This window comes from Mauremys mutica, chromosome 1, assembly GCF_020497125.1.
Source record: "Mauremys mutica isolate MM-2020 ecotype Southern chromosome 1, ASM2049712v1, whole genome shotgun sequence".
NCBI classification, from domain to species: Eukaryota; Metazoa; Chordata; order Testudines; family Geoemydidae; genus Mauremys; species Mauremys mutica.
The window spans coordinates 80612378-80633278 of record NC_059072.1 but is presented as its reverse complement, the minus strand read 5'-3'; the positions used below and the strand labels follow the sequence as shown (position 1 = coordinate 80633278).

At 43.6% G+C, this 20901-nt stretch overlaps 1 long non-coding RNA gene across 1 annotated transcript in view; it reads left to right on the top strand.

The window, feature by feature from the left end:
* Positions 1–1803: 1803 nt before the first annotated feature.
* LOC123366828 overlaps positions 1804–20901 on the top strand; it is an 88925-nt gene continuing 69827 nt past the window's right edge. The window contains exons 1-2 of the long non-coding RNA XR_006578198.1: positions 1804–1886; positions 2587–2659. This is a non-coding gene — a long non-coding RNA (uncharacterized LOC123366828). The remainder of the gene's footprint in view (positions 1887–2586; positions 2660–20901) is intronic.

Here is a 20901-nt window from a genome sequence, read left to right as displayed (position 1 = left end):
CTAATTGTAAGATCCTTAGGCTGGAATCTAGTGTACAGGGAAGTCCTGGGTTCCTTTGCCAGCCCCTAAGCATATGACAACTCCTGTTGGCTTTATTGGGACTACTCATGTTTAAAGTTAAGCACAATGAACAGTTGGCATTTCAATGGTCATAGTGACAGCTGTGGGAAAAATGATTAGGTCCTGGAATAGCTGCTTTCATCCAAATATTGCCAAGTGTTTAAGTATTATGGCTGTCTGAATGAAAATATAGGGAGCTTGACTATAATTGCCTGTTTGTATGGGACATGAGAGCCACCATGCCTATATTTCCAAAAAGTACCGTAGCACTTTGTAATAAGTGCAGTGCAATACACAAGAGAAGGTGATGGGGCCCATGGGGATAGGACTATTGATTATGCATTCTGTTTTGAACAGCTGGTGCTCTGAGCCCAGTCCAATGCTCCAGTACTCATGCCTTTCTCGGGCATGCCACTTGTTGACTCCAATGGAAGATATGCCTGAGTAAGGAAAGAATGAATAAGATGTGCAGGACTGAGCTGCCTGTTTGTGTCTGAAAATTTCTCTATAGAAAACAGCTGGTCTGTTTGTGATGGGGTTTGGTTTTTTTTTCTGATGGGAGTTGGATCACATCCTATGCTAGCATGGGTGAATCTGGCCCAGTGGAACTACTCTGGATTTATGCTGTGTAATGAAGTAGAATTTAGCATCTGATCTCTAATGTAAAATATATTGCAATTAACCTCAATGTCTTTGTGTTAAAATACAATATGTTTACTCTAAGGGAAAATATGCAACCATTATCAAATATACCTGCTTGTAGTAAGTTATGGATCCTCTAAGGTTAGCTTTGGAATGAGGAAATAATTCAGAAATTTCCATAAGGAACTAAGTAACTTATAATTGTGGGATTGTTCCAGTGACTCTAAAAAAATTAACAAAATTCCTAGGTCAAGACAACCGCTATGCAAACATTTACAGTGCCAGGCAATGGGGAGTGAGGGAACCAACAGCCTTGTAGTAATCACCTATATCCATGATAGCTATTCCCCTTTCTGCCTTAAAGAACTAGGGCCAAGATTTCTCTCAGCTAGAATGGGGTTCCACTGGCATAAATGAGGAGAATTTGGCCCTGATATGTAATTTTTTTCCACTGGAGCATATACTTAGAATTATGGGCTATTGCTCACTTTTACAAATGTAGAGCATGATCCAGGTCCCACTGAAGTCAATGAGAGATTTTTCCATAATTTCTTTAATGTGAGCAGGATCAAGGTCTCAATGAACAATTGCCTGCAAAACACATATCCAGTAGAACCAGAGAACATGTGGTAGTCCTGTTTAAATAGTTACAGTATCTGACATTGGACTAGACAAAGTACTTAATGCACTGTAGGTAGCAATGCTGTATAATCCAGGGGATAAACAAGTTGATCCAAGAGGTCTTTTCTATCTTTAATTTCTGCTTTGGAGGCTGTTAGACAGTGGCATGACATAACCTGTATAGACTGTGTTTAGAGCCAAATTATCACCACCATATGCCAGGAAAGGGGCATTATGACAAGGAAAAGTGCAATGCACCTGCAAAGAAGGCAGCTACAATGAGCAAAGGCAGCATTCACTGCAAGTAAGGGTGATTGGTGTCTGGAATCAGGGCTTTCAGCAGAGCTAGTCTGTGGGTAACCTAATAAGCACAGCTGATCTGTAGTAGGCTGTCTGACAGGCTACACCACCTGATTGGTTGGAAGAATCAGAAGACTGGTTCTTAAGCCCAGCAGCAGCAGTTCAGTAGCTGTGTGAAGTATTTGCCCACAGCTGTGGTAGCTTCTGTGTCTGCTTGTTCCCAGGCATGCTCCTGCCTTGGCCCCAGCCTTCCCTTATGCCAGGTAACCTGGTCTTGACCCTCTGCTCCATTTCCTTACTTCTGACTTCAGTTCTGGCACCTGGCCTCCAGCTCTGTACTCTGATTCTTGGCTACTAAGTCTTGCTGTGCCCACTGGGCCTGACTGCTGCTTCAACTATTAGTGGCCAGGTTGGGCAGTCCATGCCTAACTTCTGACCAGTATTACTGAAGGTGCCAACTGTACCTCTTCAAAGTCTAGAAAGTGCTGCATCTGAGCACACTCCCCCTAGCCTCTCTGAAGGCATTTTAGCCACTGTTGCTCAGATCGTACACTCTCTCTCTCTCTCTCTCTCTCTGTAGCCACCGTGATATAGCTTGTACAGTTTGACAAGTGGCTAAGCAGGGCTCTAGAAATTGTACCTGGGATTTCAGTGGAATGAGACATTTAAAAAAGCTCATTTTATTGCCCAATGCAGTAGCTCATTGCTGAAATATATGCTGTATGTATGTGCTCTAAGGTTCAGAGCGATTGCCCTATAGGGGAAAATAAGGAAATTAAACCATATGGGTTCAGCCCTTCTGTTTACTATCCTCTGTGCCCTACAGTAATTCTGCAAAAGCCTCTCTGTGGACTTTTCATGCTACTGGAGGGTAGAACAGCTGAAGATGTATAACACTCTTAAGGAGGGGACGGGGATTGAGGATTTGGAGACATTACATTAAAGCAAAATTCTTCTCTTCAGCCTATATGACAGATTGAAGAAGAGAAATTTGCCTGGAGTCTTTGCATACGTGATCCCTGTCAAATAAAACCAGGTACTGAGAGTCTTTCTCATGGGTAAATATTTCTTTACAGGGGGGACTGGAACAATTTTTATAATGGGGGGGGGGGGCTGAAAGCCATTGAACTCAACTGTAAATCCTGTATATGATAGAAACCACTTCAAGCTGCTGCACCCACAGTACTCCTGGTTCCAGCATCTGTTTCTCTAGTCTTTTTTGGAGGATTGTCTATTTATTTTTGGTACTCCCTGTTACAGAGAGGAATAACCCATAATGAGCTCTGTTATACATGGCTCTCCAACACAGAGTGCTGGAATGCCACTAAACATATTTTGTCTGGCTTTTTCTAAGGCTCAGATCCTCAGGAAATGCATCCATTGTGTAATGCTTTCATTTTGCACACATCCAATATTTTCTTTGTCACTGAGAATAGCTTATTTTGAACAACTTTATTTTCTGACTGCATGCTGTAAATAGGCCTCAACAGCTTTGACAAAAACACCACTCCTCAGTTGTACAGATTAATCAATTTATTAGCTCTTAAAAATATCAGACATGTCAAACCCTGCCCCTCCCTTGTTTCCCACCTTGAAATAGGTGGACAGAGCAGTTGGTTGGGTTGTAAGTCAAGGGCTACTTTGCTGACTAAACACCACTCATAAAAATTGAAAGGTAGATCTGTGACTTTTAGGCACAGTCCTGAGCAAGGGTGGTGTAAATGCAGCATGGCCACAGGAGGTATTAGGCCTGAGCAATGTCTTCCTAGCTCCCCCCTTGATCCAGGTAGATAATAATTTGCCATTGACCTATAAATTCAACAAATGATGACAACTGCAGCCCAAGTTCAGGTGCTCTTGCTGATGTCTTGGGGGATGGAGACAAAGCCTATTCACTGCTCCACCCTGACCACTCCTCATTGACCTGCTCTGGAGGAAGGATAAGCAGGCATCCAGCACCTATTTACCACACACAAGCTAGGCCAATCATGTTCTTACTCAGCATTCATCCTTTGTGCAGGCATGCTGTTCAAGTCACACTCGAGTCCCAAGAGAAAGCAAGCCGGCTCTCCTGAGGCCTGATTCTCTTCCCACACAGTTTGACACAAGTGTAACTATTGCCTTCATTGGCATGTCTCTTGATTTACCCCTATGTTAGTGAGCATATTTTCTCTCCTCTGGCGTTTCTGTCCCAAGGTTCTTTTTCAGACTGACTCTTGAATTTCACAATCAGCGACAATTTGGCACCAACAGTGCAAGCAGCAAGTAAAGCTTATAAAATGTTTCATATTCAACACGTCCTGTAACATGCACTCAGTCAAGGGGATACTGTTCATCTTGATTTCGTGAACAGATTTGTCAGAAATAGCTTTCCTGAGACCTTCTACTCTTCCAATGCTATAAAATTTTATGTGTGTGGAAAATAAAAGTAAAGCTAGGTGGAATCCAGAGAACTTATTGAAGCACTCACATGTTTGCTTACAGATTTTTTTATATATATTTACACAGCTGCAATACATATATATTTTTATGAGGCACATTTTCCATCATTAGCTTTCCAACAGGTTAAGATGGTCATTCAATGATATAGCAAAACACAGGGGGCCAAATTCTGCTCTGGTGTAAATCCAGAGAAATTCCATTGCGGTTAAAGGAATTTTTCTGGGCTTATGGCTATGAAACTGAGAGAAGTGTTTGTCCTCCATGTATTCTGAGTTGCCAGCAAGATCTCTGACCTTCTGTATTCTAGCAGATTATCTGCCATTTGTTTCTGTGTCACAGCTATGGAAACTGTACTACCCATGCTTAGTCAGTTCTGTAGTCATATGCTGCAGCTGATAAGATGATAGGAATCTCTCCTTCTGAGAGCAATGGCCAAAGGCTGGCTGCAGAATTGTTCTGAATTCTTGCAGGGCTGAATCTACTGCACCAGCATCTATCTACAAGAATGTCTGGAATGTCCCCACTCAGCCATATAAAGCCCAGACATTTATTCTTACCTGCTAGTGTTTATATATACACACTTGAACTAAACCTGAGTAAAAAAGGCAACATAGTGTCCTTTGCAGTTTGGGCCCAAGCCTGAACTTAGTTGTGCTGGTGTAAAACTCAAGTAACTCCACTGTAATCAGGGGAAAGCAATTCCAGATGTGCATGGGTGTGCTAAAGACTGGAAATGGCCCTTTCTTTGTTTGGTGACTCTTTTCAGCTAATTTAGGTTTTTAAAGTAAATGTTCTATTCCAGCTCTGCCAGGAGAGCTCTAAAAGCTAGATTATTGTTAGCTCTAACGTGAGTGCACAGGGACACAGGAAGAAGCACAGATCTCCATTCCATCCTTATGGCTACAGGGGTCATGAGTGCTTCCCCCACCCACTCCTTTCCACAGCTCATGCACTGCCACTCCTCCTACAAAACACATGGATGGGGAGAGCCATGGAGGAGCTGGCTGGCCACTGTGGGGAAAGTAAGCTGTACCCTTTTCAGGGCTGCACTGAATTAATTCCCTCCAAGAAGGGCACAGTGGAGGAAGTGTGACTTTGGAGCTACTATGGCTACATGCCACCCCAGACTTGTATAGGCTCCTCTATCTTTGCAGTAAAGAACTAGGTACATGGTGAGGGCTGGCTAAGAAATGAGTGTGGCTCAGGCTAAATGAGAAATCTCATCACAGATATAATCTTATCCAAAGGATGTAAGTAAAATACTTAAAGACAGTATTCCACCTCATTGCACCAGCACTAGGGAGCTCTGCAAGCTAAAATGAGGTAGCTAATGAGGAGTACCTGAGTGTAAACTCCTCCAAGGGAGATGCTGTCTTTATATGGGTTTGCACCTGCTAAATACCCTAATCGAGATCATGGCCTTGTTATCTTGTCAAGGCTGGATTAAGGCATAGATAGGCCTGTGTCAAGGGCCTAGCTCCTGAAGAGAGATCATTACTTCAGAAACTCATCTTTCATATTGAAAATAAAGTACATTCCTAGCCCACATGGTGGTGAAGAAGAGCTTGAAAATGAGACCTCCCTGTAACCACTATCATGAGTACTTGAGTCTGCAGGCAGCCTGGAATAATAGCTCTAAGGGAGTGAGCTGCCCTGTTCATCTCGAGGGTTATTAACAGCAAAGACACATACTACTTTGTGCGGCCCTGCCAACACCATCCCAAGAGAGGATTCTGTGGGCAGCAGAAAGAAAAGATTGCAGTGGGCCCAGCCCACCCATTCAAGCAGATACCTATCAGCAGCTGGGGTGAGTAATGGTGTGACTAGGGGCAGAGCTGCTGCCACTCTTGCCTTTCTGGGGGAGAGAAGGGCCCCTGCTAGGCCACTTGAGGCTGGCGGGACAGGCCACAGAGGAATAGCTGTGGTGTGCACATATCATAATATGTCTAGGGTCCTAATTTGTTCTAATACGGCCCTGCCTGCGCACTACTGCAATATAAATATTGAATTACATACAGAAACCTTGCTTTCAAAGAACACTAATGCTGCAAAGTCAAGGACTCAAAAGTTAGGACATGCCAGACTTACAGGTTGCCTGTGCAGCTTTAATTTGGTGGTCTTGTGTATGTATCCTGTACATTTGAAAGAGGCAGGTAGCTTGTGGAAAAAGTCTGTGATCATGTAATGAAAGACTGCACTATCATAATTCATACCTATAAGGTGGCAGAATTTGCAACTTGATCTAATGTTCAGTTGTTCATTCTGGCAAAAAAAATGTGAGCAGTACAAGTGAGACAAGGAAAATAGTAACTTCTAAGTTTATATCTCAGCTAATCCTGAACTGAATTTCATGCGACAAAAAAAAAAAAAACATTTCTGTAGCCTGCGGGCATTCTCCCTGCCAAATATCAGTTTTGCTGCAAACAATGGAGGAGGGAGAGCTTCTCCGAGAAAGGTTGCAAAACTCCTGTACAATAAAAAGCCTAAATATAAGGATTCATAATAATTAAGAATGTGATGACAAATCTTGTATTTCAAAGGTTTAAGGATAATAGTGCATCCATGTCTAATTTTTTTTTAATGTAAGACATTTTCATGTCATGTTTGAATTGGACGCATTAGGTCTCTGCAGGACGTTTTCTTTAGAAAAGAGAGTACAATACAGTGAAGTGGCTGAATTATAGAAACTAGAACAGGAATGTTTAACTCAGTTAAGTTTGCCACAAGTACCAATACTGAGCCAAAAGGACTCAAAGATAACTCTTGATTTATTCTCTTACCCTGGTAAGACAGGCTCAGCTGCTAAACTGGCTTTATTTCAAAGGGCCGTAACCTGGAACCTGTTTAAATCCAATCACATCCAGTTTGCAGTTCACCGAAAGAGCTCAGTGGAGATGGAAAGTTTCCATTTTTAATCCTTTACCCTCTGGGTGTTCAAAAAACAAAAAAAAAACCTCCCATGAAAAATACCTCTTGTTTATGAATGATTTATATTGGCATCACTGCAAGTTTAACCAGAAGAGGCTGTGCCTTTTTTAAACACTTAACCCTTTCCACACACTCAAAGATGCTGAGAGCTCCAGACGTGAAGGCTGGTTTGTGATAGCAAGGTTAGAATATTGGCTTTTCTTTTTTTTTTAGCTTTACAATACGCTGCCTCCCAGGTGTACATTTCTGGTATAATTAAATGCTCTGCATTTCTTTTTATCACTTTGGGTAATTCCATCCTCTTTCTACTCTCCCAGACAATTCTGGTGTCACATTTGACATCCAGGCTGCCCCTAAATCCTCACAATACCTCTTTCTCCACATCCCTAGCATACAGATCTTAGGCAATGCTGCTCATTATTTGTATTACACTAGCACTTAGAGCAACAGTTCTCAAACTATGGGTCCCATACACGCAGGACAGTGGGGCTTCTGGTTTGGCACCCCCACCCAGGGTGGTGGGGCTTGGGAAGGCTCAGGCTTCATTCCCTCCTCCTGGGGTCGTGTAGCAATTTGTTGGAAGGGGGTCGCAACGCAATGAAGTTTGAAAACCTCTGACCTAGAGGCCCCAGCCAAGAGCTGAACCCCATCGTGCTAGACACTGTATAGACACACAGGAAAAGGCCGTCCCTGTCCCAAAGTTGCTTACAACCTAAATCGACAAGACAAAATGTGGAAGGAGAGGAGAAGTGGCCTGCCCAAAGTTACACAACATGTCAGTGACAGAACCAGGAACTGAACCCAGTGCTCCTAATTCCCAGTCCAGCCCCCTAGCCGCTAGACCTTATTCTGCTGTAGAACTGTGTAAACAGTAAAGGATTCTTGAGCAAACACACACATTCTGAACATTTTGATTCAGCCATGTTTATACCCTTTTTGTGTACTTTGGGCAAATATTCACTTGAGTGAGATATAGGTCATGTGAATGTTTGAAGAAAGCCCATTGCAGGCCCTTAGGCAGGATTTGCTTAAACAAGAAGTGCAACTTAGTGTTGAAGAAACCCCTGGGACTGGAAACTCACTTCCATGTCAGCCCATGCGGTAGAGCCTGAAGGTGTACAGTCGACCAGCTGAGAGACGCTTCCATCCCCTAGTTGGATAACACTACCAACCACAGCACAGTGTATCTGCTAGCTCGGGGTGCAAGTTGTTGCTTTCCAGGGCTCTGTGGAACCCTGCCCTGGTCTGCTGGAGAACTAGTGTGATAATTATCAAATTGTCGGACATCATTCTTGTTTCATTGCTTAATGACCTCCTCTGCTCAGCTGTTGGGCCAAATTTTACCTTGGTCAGTGTCCTTGCTTCTCTTAGAAGTAGTGATCTGGACAAAATTCTGAGTTAAATCTGAACCTAGAAAGGTCTTTTGAAAGCATCCGAATAATATAAACGTGGGAAGAATATACTGTATGTCAGATAACTGGTGATCAATTTCAGCTGCCTGGTTCGCTTTAAAAGAAAAACTGAGTGACAAATCACTAAAACATTCACAATTCCCATTCATGATCCTTTGGGGCCACAACTGAACAATACGACAAACTAGTTCACTAGGAGCTTTATGAGAGACTGGAAAATCCTTTAATCAATATATATCTGTGAACACATAAACAAATAAAGAAGGGAAGAAATTGAGAGAGAAAAATGTTACCACTGCCTAGAGAGAACAGTGCTCAATACAGGATGTGTACTAATAAGCAGGAAATATGTACTACTGGCTACACCATGCAAGCCGCAAAAGGCTGTGGAGCTCAGTTGAGCAACTGGTTTATCTGTTCTGCAGAGGGGTCCATTGGGTACACCATCTGAAACAGATGATAATAAATCAGGGCCTTGATTCTGATGTGCTGAGCAGGTGCAAAAGTAAATCCACTGGAATCAGAATCAGGCCGTCCTGTATTTTTAACAAAACCAAAATCAGTTTCCCAATTTAAATGCTTTATTTTCTTCCTAACGATGGATGAACTTTAACAAGAAAGTTGAAATAAACAGGGCACCCCTGTTCTGGCCCATTTGCACTGTCAGAAAGTGGCTAGCATGTGGGAATCTTCAGGTGAATGGAGCCAGAACTTCACCACTCACCTTTACAGACCCCCCCACCCCGCCCCAGCTGTAGGTTGGCCAGAGGCTGAGTCACAACTGGGGTAGTGGTTGGTATAACTGTCCATAGGGAAATATTAATAGCTGGCAGAAGTTAGAGTAGCCTCAGGATGCTTCTAACTTGTGTCAGGAGCCAAACCAACCCTGGGGATTGGGGAAGTGCAAGTTTGGCATGTAGTCATCTTTGCCTTCCCCACCATCAGTCCTGCCCTGAGCACATCTTGGCCATAAATCCCAAACCAAGCCAGTACTTGTTTACAAATAGCTACAGGCTATGGGGGGAAAGTGGGTTGGGAAAGAAAATAAGAAAATTAATCACATGAATTACACACCACCACCAACAATCAATTAGAATCATCTCCCAGCAGACCTTTATTCAGATTAACAATTTCAAAGAAAGGTCTGGATCCTCAGCTCGTGTAAATTAGTGAAGCTCTACTACATTGTTTTTTCACCCGTGAGGATCTGTCCCAAGGTGTTGATTTAAAAAATAGCTTTCAGTTCATGGTAGCAAGCAAAGAAAGACACAGGTGTTATTTTGCTAGCGGAGCCCACTCAGATTAGGATTGTGGATGCTACTTTTGACCATTTGGCTATACACGGTGGTTCCAGTTTTCAGCTTCCTGCAGCACAGTGTTTCTCAAACTTGGGACCCCGCTTGTGTAGGGAAAGCCCCTGGTGGGCTGGGCGGGTTTGTTTACCTGCCCCATCCGCAGGTCCAGCCGATCGTGGCTCCCACTGGTCGTGGTTCACTGCTCCAGGCCAATGGGAGCTGCTGGAAGCAGTAGCCAGTACGTCCCTCCGCCCACACCGCTTCCAGCAGCTCCCATTGGCCTGCAGCGCAAACCGCGGCCACTGGGAGCCGCGATCGGCTGGACCTGCGGATGAGGCAGCTAAACAAACCTGCCCAGCCTACCAGGGGCTTTCCCTAAACAAGCAGCGGCCCCAGTTTGAGAAACACTGTTGTAGCAGCTTTGTGTGCAGCACATATGTCAAGGAGTCTTGCTCAGCAGCAGATCCTCATGTCTTAGTGCCAAAAATAAAACTAGTGAAGATCTCAGTATCTTTCATGGGAAGAGGTGTCTTGACAACTGACAGACTCCTCCAACTTGCCGTTGTAATGTTGAATGATGTTGGAGTCACACCCATCAATGTAGAGAGTATGCCCTGTGTTCATTAACTAATGTTCAGCATTTTTTAAAAAAAATCATATTGTCAATTTTTATTAGCAATTTTCTGCTGCGTTAAGGAAGGAAATATGCCCAACACAATCAGATTCTGTAGATTACTAGTGCTGCTTTACATGCTGCTTTGAGCAATGTCCAAATTGAGTTCAACGGTTATGATTCTTTCCCTAATGCAGTTGTGAGGTAATGGTTCTCTTAATCTAAATCTTATCTTCCAGCTGTAGTCTTTATAGTTCCTTCTAACTATACTAGTCATGTTAGATCTAGGGATATGAGACATTAGTAAATCTTTCAGAGTTTAAGATTATACACAGTGGGAATCTGCTTCATCAGTTGACTTAAGTTATTAACGCTCTGTAGTTTGAATTGGATTTGAAACTGAAGTCAGTGTTTGTGAGCAAAGTGAAGATATTCAGCTTTATGTCAGAACTGTAAAGAAATGTTCACTCAGTGTATATGCAGCTGTTTAGTTATAATTGAGATTGTCATGCTGTCTGGAGTGGTTCATGACCCTAAATGCCAGCCTCAGGGCAGACTGTCAAGAAGCAAGACAGACCTCAAACTGGTTTGTGTGTTCTATTATTAGATTTCACCAATCCAGTAATGTGTGTGAATTCTCAACTCGTTATAACAGTCTTACCAGGGAGTCAGAGACGGTCTCCTTGGGCGTTCTAGTCTGTCTTGCCCGCCAGGCAAACTGGACTGTGTGATAGATGGCTGCTTACACCACAAATCACATCAATATTCAGATTACTGCCAGTCCCAAAGAACGAGTCACTTTCCCCAGGTCAGTTCTCAAATCCACAAAGACAGCACTTGTAGGTAGTCCTGTAACTAACTAAAGATTTATTAACTCAGAAAATAAATGAGTTTTTTATAATGTTAAATCAGGTAAACAGACACACAAATGAGGTACAATCTTAAGTTCAAAACATAATAGATGCGTCTGTGATAATTAAGCTTTTATGTCCTCTAGGGCTAACCCAAGCCAAGTACCTTGGGGATCTCTGGTTTATATTTGGGAGTCTTTGCCCGTTAGAGTCCAGACAGCATGAAGATTAATTTCTTTTAACAGGTTTTTATTCCCTTTCCTCAGCATTCAAGCTGTGGTGAGCCGAGGAGTGTGAGGGGAAACAATCAACAGTCTTTTGTTCACAGTGGCTTGTCTGATGTCTGTAGACCTTTTGTTGAAGATAACACCTCTTGAGTAAGCTAGCATTTCACACTTGGTGATGCTTCTCCCTGGACTGTGAGGAAATTACAGTCTTAGAAAACATTTATAGTTACAGAGTAAACATTTAAATGTTACCTGATAACATGGGATACAGATATTATAAGTAGGATTAATACATGCAGCATCCTACAAGCATTTCATGAACTTTAAACATGTTTGTATAACTCTAATAGCTATTTTAATAATACTAACACACAGGTAAGCCAGACTGGTTTCCAGCTATGCATTTGTCAGTGTTTTAGAGGCCTTAGCATGAGCTGGCACCTGGTCTGCCGATGTCAGAGATATCTGAGCTGGACAACAAACCTGGAAGTAGATTTAAAGTTTATTAGAGAATATTTGAAAATAAACGATACAAAGTGTTTGAAGCGTCAGTTATTGTGTCATTGGGGGTAACATACAGGTTGTAGGGGGATGTTAGCGTTTGGGTATTGGATGGCATATACATATACACAGTCTGTCATGTCCCCAATGCGGGGTATACGGTGGGTGAGTTCAAGGTACAGCCAACAAGCAGTGAGGGTACATCACTCATACAAACAGGTAATGGATAGTCGTGGGCATGAATAAATGAGCGGACTGGGTAATGATGATAGGATGACCCTCACAGGGCAGAGTTCAGTTTGGTTGGTTCAGGGCTCAGGGGATAAAGTCCAACAGGGGAAGTTTACAGGTCTCTTCCCCCTTGTAGGTGCGCGAAGTCACGCCGGCTCACTCTTGGTATTGACGGTGGCCGGTGACGTGCTCTGTGTAAATGTCTCTGGACCACCGAATAGCGTCCGAGACCATTAGGCATCTCATGAGCCACGCGTAGCGACGGCCCACCCCACAGGTCCGCAGCACGCGTTCATTAAGGGGGTCCCAGGCGCCCAAGGCCCCAACGATCAGAGCGTCGGTGTAGACCTCGTAGCCCTTTGCTCGCAGGGTGTCAGCCAGGGGACTGTACTTTTCGAGTTTGCGGGCTCGGGCTTGGCGGCTACTTTCTTTCTCTCCCCAAGCCCCAGGATAGTGGTGGGGAAATGAGGGAAGAAACCTTGTCAGTAGTATCTGGGAACCCCTAGTAAAAAGCCTGGCTCCACAATCTCTACTCAAGCAAACTCCCATTAAATCAAGGTCCAGATTCTCAGCTGGTGTATCAGCATAGTACCCTGGGTGGCTTCCCATTGATTTCTGTGGATGCTGGATCAGGCTTTTAGGTTGTTAGCTCTTTGAGGAAGGGACCATGTCTGTACAGCATCTTGCACAGTGGGAGGCCTGATCCTGGTTCCAGCCACTGAACAGTATCATAACATGTATTGCCATTGACTTTTTTAGAATTAGTCAGCTTCTGCAATGATGAAGCCTGTCATCATCATTTCCCCGCTTCCCCCACTGCCATCTCAGAGAGGCTTTCTGCACAGGAAATAGAGCAGTCACTACCTGGCAGAAAAGATAATCAATGATTCTACAATTGCAAGCAACAAGGTCCATTTTGGGCACAGCCAATCCTGAAAAATGTCATCTCTGCCAGGCTATAATTTACTTTCTCTCTTCTTTTTTTGAGGGAATTTTTTTTTAAATGGTAAAAATATTATGTATGTGCAGGAGCAGCTGTGTCACAAGGGGTGTATCTTTCTGCTCTAACTACTGAATTTGGCATCCTGGGATAAGTTAAAATAGTGATATGAGAGAGATGTGTGCACCAGGGACTCAGTCCTTCGAGGTGTTGCCTATAGAGCACTCTAGCCTCAATCCAGCAAAGCACTTAAGCGTGTGCTTATCTTTACACACATGATTTCTGTGAAACAGCCCATGTGCCTAAAGTTAAGCACGTGTGCAAGTGCTTTGCTGGATTGGGGCCAGGATGCTCAGCACCTGGCAGGCTCGAGTCCGGTTCACTTTAGAAATAACTAGACACACAAGCATACCTTTTTGTATTGGTTTGAAAATATACTCCAATGTGTCAAAGCACCACTTCAAAACCTGTCCCCCCGGTGGCATAGCTGATTGTCTGATGCATGAGGGAGTTTGTGCATTGTCAACCCCCAGAGTAGATGCAAAAGGGCAAATTTAGTGTTCCAGGTGGGTATGAGAGGGACTTGGGCTGAATTTCTGATCATTCCTTTGAAGTCTGGACAAAGCCCCAAGGCCAAACACGCTGCCTCCGTGGGAATAAGGTCCATAAGATGATGACAATGGTTTTTTGCTTCATAGTGTCTTAAATAAAAATGGTATTTGACATGTTTAGATGCAAGGGTCTAACACCAAGTGTAAAATCACTTATGAGTGTTCTTCTACCTGGACCATGAAGGTAGTGGGCAGCGGCCCGTGAGAAGTGCATTCTGTACCAGCCGTTTCAGATCAAAGGTATTTAGATACCTCATTGCTGTAATTCTCATTTCATCTCAAGGGTCAACTAGAACTGCAATTTGTAGTTACTCCAAAGGGAACTTTATTGCTATTGTATAGCTTTTCAACAAGAATATTTAACATTTTAGACTTCCAGTTACAGAGACAGTAAGATCTTCAGGGCAGGGACCATATTCCTGTTCTGTTTGTACAACACGTACCACTATAGGGCCCTGATCCATGACTGGATGTAGAAGGGGTTGGTCGGGGCTTGTCTCTCTTCGGGGCAGTGGGGGACCACACCACCTCAGTACTTCCTTCCAGTTGTTGGCGGGGAATTAGCCTGGCCGTGGGAGTCTCTTGCCACAGCAGCAGTAGAGGCAAACAGACAGTTATTCACACCTGTCCTGTGATCAGGGGGCAATAGTGAGTCCGGGGCTCAGGTCCTCAGGCAGGAGCTGAGCAACAGTTATATAATTAACAGCCCAGGCCCTGGGTAGGGGCAGGCCAAGAGAGAATTAATGGCTCAGGCCCTCAGAAAGGGGCTGAGCAAACATAGGTAAACAACCAGCCCAGGCTCTGACCACAGAGGGGTCTGGGAGAGGGGGAGACTGACACCCACAAGTTGGGATGCAGCTGCAGAGGACATGCTGCTGAGTCAGTGGGGATCCTGGCCACAACACACTGACATAGGCTCTGGCAGTGCTGCAGCAAGACTAGGGTCGGCTGCCCCCAGTCTACTTCCTAACACCCCTCTAGAGGTACCTGGGTCAGGATGGTGTCCTCCAGGGGGTCAAGCACTATGGGCTCCTCTGGGTAACTGATGAGGGGCAGATCTGACAGCTCCTCCAGGCTCTGGTCAGCATCAGGCATTGGTTGAGCGGGCCAGTCTTTGGGTCCGTTGCCGGAGTCTCCCAACCAGGAGCTAGGCCACGGGTGTCTGGCCTCTCCAGCAGCTGCTCATCTAGTGAGCTCTGGAATTGGGTTTTTATACTTCCTGTCCTGTGCCTTGAACTCTGGGGGGCGGGTGCAGGACTTGCTGGCTCCGCCCACTTTGGTGCCCAGAGGGGCTCGTCCTCCTTTGGCGTGGCGGGGGACCACATCGCCTTGGTACACTGGGGCATCTCAGCTATACTGTAATAATAGCACTGGTGAACATATTTATACCAGCCAAGTGGGATGTATGGTGGGGTGTGTGGGGAACAAGACATGCAGTTCCTCACAATACCATCACAGCTATGATGACCTGCAGACCATGCTGGAACTTAATCTCAGTCATAGTGATTATGCACTAGTGATTTTGTCCAATTTTCCATTATAAGCCCATGTTTTGTGACTGACCTCAACACTCCTCCCCTCATTCAAGGCTGAAGGATAACATGGCATAGTTGATAGTTTAGGAGCAGTCTAAGAAGGGGAAAACATTAAGTATAATAAACCTGCACCAAAAATGGCAAGAACAAGCACCAACTCCCTTGTAGTTTTCACTATGTGGCCTTCAGAAGTTTTACTTTGCAGTTACTTGTCCCAAACACCTCCTCACTCCCTACACACAGAAAGAGAGAGAGAGAGAGAGAGAGTCTTAAATTAACAAGTGTTCTGTTTCCATTTTACAACATGGCTGGATTCACTTCCACTAGCAGAACTAGAGCTGCAAGCTCCTGATGGCAGCAGACAGTCTGGCTAGAGGAAGGTAATGCTAGCACAGTTGACTACTGACCTTTGCTTCTCAAAAGGTCTGAGACCAAGCAGTTCAGCTAACAAAGTGGATGGGACCAACCAAGGAGGGAGCAGGGCTAGGGTGCCTAGGAGATGTGCTGATTCACATTGAAACACTGAAATCTTTGGCAATCTTTCCATTGAGTTCAGTGGCCATTGGATCACCCATTAGGCCTCCACTAAAATTTTCAGTGGCATCCTCTGAGTGGAGCATAGGTGGAGAAGGAGGAAGCAGTGTCAGTGGCTTCCCTCCTAGATTTTGAATTCCACTCCACGGCAGGTGCTCCCATGGATGTAGTGAGACCTAGTCTCATTCTCCTCTGCAACTGTGGGGAAAAGATGGGGAAGTGAATCAAGCCCAGTCACTGTTTTCCATATGAATTTGTAAGAATTCTCAATGCACAGACTTTGAGAACAATTCATCTTTCACTATGGGAACTATTATTTACAGCAGTGCCCAGGGACATCACTCAGGATTAGGACACCATTATGCTAGGTGCTGTACAAGCACTTAAGCCATAAGCCAGGAAAACACTTATGCACATGAGTATGTATAAGCAGATGTGCAGCCCCACTTAATTCAGTAAGACTACTTCTGTAATTAAAAGTAAGCACATGCTGGATTGGGGCCACAGGAAGAGACAATCCCTGATGCAACGCAAGGAGTTTACACCCACTTCTTGCATTTTCTCTTAGATCAGACTGTAACAAACAATCAGAGGGAACAAGAAAGGGAGACTGAGGATAATTGTGACAGATGATTTTGAATTGTTATCTATTTTTACCTTACAAAAATAAAAAAAATGAATCAGTGATCTCCACTGGTCCTCTGCCTAGCAATGTAATAAATATACACTGGGATACAGCAATGCACAAAAAACCCAGACACGTCATGAGGAGAATAAACCCTGCAGCATGTGCAGCAGACGCATTAACATGATAGACTATTACAGCTCCAAAGGAGCAGTTACATCCATCATGACTGTGACCTAAGAAGGATTTATACAGCAGGCCACAACAGCTCTGAAGAACGCACTGTTTAAAACCCCAGCATTTTTAAACATTCCTAAACACATGTTTACATGAGAGGCTGTACAGTCTTACCAGGTAAAGTCTGATTTATATTTCTATTAAACAGCTGTTTCAAAATAAAAGAGAAGCAAAATGAAGTTGAAGTGGCAGTCAGTTTGTGAGACAGATCAACAGAAGCTGGGAAATTCAAAGTCAAGGCTGCCACTTTGTCCTTAGCTGAACTCTTGGTGCCCTGGGATTGCAAGGGCTTCAGCTCAGTGTGGGATCTTATGTAACATATGTGCCACAATACGTAGTGATGATGGTCCAAAGTCAGCCCTCAGGTAACTCCACTGACTTCATTAGATGTACACCAGAAATGAATTTGGCCGAAGAGACAAGTCATGGACAGTGTGCCAGCCCCAGTGTTGCAATTCTGCTATTGTTGGTCCATGTCACAATGTTAATAATCTGTAAAAAATTTTCTGGTTAAAATAGCTGGTTGGTTTAAATCCACTTTTTATACTGCTATAGAGAAACAGAAATGATCAAAGAAATCCTAAGCAGGTGCTTACTAAGATGTCTGTCTCTGGCCGCAACTGACCTACATTCCTCCCATCTGTTACAAACCTGATTTAGGGAGAAATTGAAATAAAACACTTTCTGGAAACTTAAATGTTCATAATGTTATCACCTTGTGTCCTGTCACATCCTTTTGTTGATAACTATCTGTCTTCCTACTAATCTAAGATACTTATACTGATAAGACCTACAATGATGATGATGTTCCTAATCCACAGCTGATTATCTTAGCTGATGTCAGATACAAGAGACACGAAACAGCTTAGAAGTCAGGATAAGGGAATGGCGGAGCAGTACAAAATGGGAGAAATTACAGGCTTTGCTGCGTGACTGTCGGCTAGGAGCCTTAGCAGGTCAGTCAGCAGAATGATTATTTATGCAGAACAGATTTGCAAGAGGCCACACATGTCTTCATGCTAATTCCAGTTTCAGGGCCATGTAATTCCCTTTCATTTTAAAGAAAAAAGGGGAGAAAGGAGCAGAAATGCAGGAGAAAATAATCTGAAGTGCAGTCAAAACAAGTTCTGCTGCAGTATGCCATCTGTTCCAATGGGAAAATCTATGCTGTTGTAAGTCCCAGTGTGTGGCTAGGAAAACCTTTTATACAGAGACCTAAGCTCTTGATACTATGTTGAGGAAGGTGCGTCATAGAACTGAATGAATAATATAATGAAATTTAGCCTCTTTTCTGACTGGACATCTCTTGAGCATGTCACAATTTCAATTAACTGATTTGTTGTTTGAACTCAATAGGTTGTTGGATTAGTTGCGAACAGCTGCTGCAAATATTTGATACACATGTGAGTTGTGTTGGTTGGTTGAGATCATGTGTTCACTGTTACTTCCTTGTGAACAGAAGCAGAATCCTGCTTTTTTTAAGCTTTTTCTTTCTGCAACACTCAGGCCTTGACTGATGCATGATTCCTAGTCACATTAGGCAAATGTCACTTTTGTATTGTGATAGCAGCTAGGAGTCCCAGTCACAGGTCAGGACCCCATTGTGCTAGGCACTGGGAGCTGCAGGGGGCCAGGCCTGCGGACCAGCAACATCAGCAAAATGTCTCTCGGCCCACAATCAGGTTACCCTGATGGGCCACAGGTTGCCCACCACTGGAATAAAGGCTAAGGAATATACAAACATGCAGCTACCATTGGCAAATAGTATTGTACAAACCTTTCCAAGCTCACTTCAAAATAAGCCTACAATAATTGTTGTTGTTGCCGCCATACTTGTTTGCATGGGTTCATAGGCTCGAAGTCTGAAAAGGTTTGAGACTGAGACTTGTTTCTCCCTGGTTTCTTTGGAAACCTGTTGGCAAGGTTACTTGTCTTTACATAGGTTTGCACATGTCTGTTAGGACAGAAAATTGAATTGATAATGTGGCATTTTTGAAATATGGCTATTTCCCCTAGTGAACAAGGTTTGAACCCAAAACATAGACAATTAGCAGCCTTAAACATTCATAGATAGAAAGATAAAGTAATAAAATTTCATAGCCATATTTGACAAAGTTTGTGGGCCACTAATAACAGTTGTGCTAAAACTGCTCAAATGTAGGTCAGATTTCAAACTAGAATGACTTTGATTGGATTGGAGGTTCAAGCCAACCATTTTACACATCTCTACTGATGAGCTCATTGCAGGCAGAGATGAAGATCACATGCCACACCAACAACATTTACAGATTGATTGCCCTTATGTCCTTGGATATCAACTAACCAATGCACTAGCAAAGCATGTGGCTGCTGATTGAGACCAAATGACTATCACAAAAAGGTTTATGAGTATATGGTCAAGTATGAAATTTATGTTGCTTCAACTATGCACTCCTTTTGTGTTTGCTTGCTACAAAAACTCAGACCTATTGGGTTTTTCTTACATGGATATTCAGAAAATGTATGCTTGGCCATCTTTCTAATCATGGTTTTGAGTGCATGGAGAGGAGTGAGATAGGAAGAAGAGCTAAGAAGGAAATGCTTCTTAAAAAAAAAAATTGGCAGTGAAGGGGAGGGTCCTCCAGAGCATGTGGATAGTTCTTCAGCAGTAGTAGCAAAGGCCATGACTCCCCCATATCCTAGAATATCAGGGTTGAAAGGGACCTCAGGAGGTCATTTAGTCCAACCCACTGCTCAAAACAGGACCACTCCCCAGACAGATTTTTTTCCCCAGATCCCTAAATGTCCTCCTTAAGGATTGAAATCACAACCCTGGGTTTAGGGGGCCAATGCTCAAACCACTGAGCTATCCCTCCCCCCCAGAGGCACCATTTTTTATCTGGGAGGGCCACAGGGAGCCAGCTACTTACCAGGAATGTGAAATGAGGTGAATCAAGGGAGCTTGTGATGAAAAACATACCTACTCTGGATCCAGCTCCTGCTGTAGAACTAGACACCTGTAATGAAGGCCCTCTGCTATCAGACAGGAAGGAGAGGGAACAGCACCAGGATGGGGACAACAATGTTCAAGCAGAGAAGGGCCCAGAAGCAACAGAGAAGGTCCAGCAATGGCAGTGGAGGATGCAGCAGCAGCAGGAAGGTGATGTGAAAGGCCTTTGTGCTATTGATTATACAGCCCTATAGTCTACATAATAATAACAGTAGGAAATAGATGCTGATCTTCTCTCTGGTAGAGATTTTGTGTTAGAATTTAGAATGGCCTCATACCAAGCAGTAGGTTTCAGCAAGTGCAGACTGGAGATAGGTTTGGTACGTATTTCATGCATTCTCTTCACTTTGCAGCATACCACCTCTGGGAGTGTAGGGCCCTCTCTCTGGTAAGCTAAAAGTGGGTTTATTTCCATATCCAGATCACCACGTGTGTAAATTGACATAAAATCAGTCGAGCCACAATATGCACCAGTTGAGGATCTGGCCCCAACAGACTAACAGGTATTACTTACCAGTAATTCTGTCTACCTTCAAGGAATAAATGGAAATGCTAGATTGTATATGACCAACTTTACCGTTGACTTTCATTGCTTTAAAGTTAGATTTCTCCAGGAGGCTGTTAAACCTGCAATCATATTGTTTTCCAGCACCTGACTTTACAGCATGGTGGCCAGTGAGGTGTTGTTTATTTACATTGTGGTAGTACCCAGAGGTCTCTGCCAGGATCATGGCCCTTGGTGCTTGGCCTTTTGTGCTGTAAAATACACAAAAAGACACTGTGTCCTTTTTACAGCTTTTCACTATCTCATTTTGTTCTGTTATTTCTCAAGCTAAGTCTGTAGTGTCAGGTAATATACTGCACTTGGACATAACCCACAAAATATTACTTCATATCAGTAAAAGCACATGATAATAGGGATGAGGTTTTCAGGAGAAAACATCTCTGGTTGGATCAGTTATCCGTTGTCAAGTTATATAACAGGCGTATTCCACTGCCTTCTACCTGCATGGACATACTACATCAGGACACAGTGGCTGGAAAACACTGCTATCAATAGCAGTAAGGGCAGAATTCTGATATGGCAACATTTTGCATTCACTTTGCATAAGTGTCAATGACTACACAAGGTGCAAAGTAGGGGAGAATCAGACCCAAAGAGCCATCTAATAAGTGCCAAATATATGGTATTCACCAGTATTACAGTACCTGGTACTGTTAGATATACTCAATTATCTCCAAAGGGCATACCTGATAGTAAGCCAAAATGATGGAAGCTACCTTGTGTCCATCACTCTAGCAAGTCC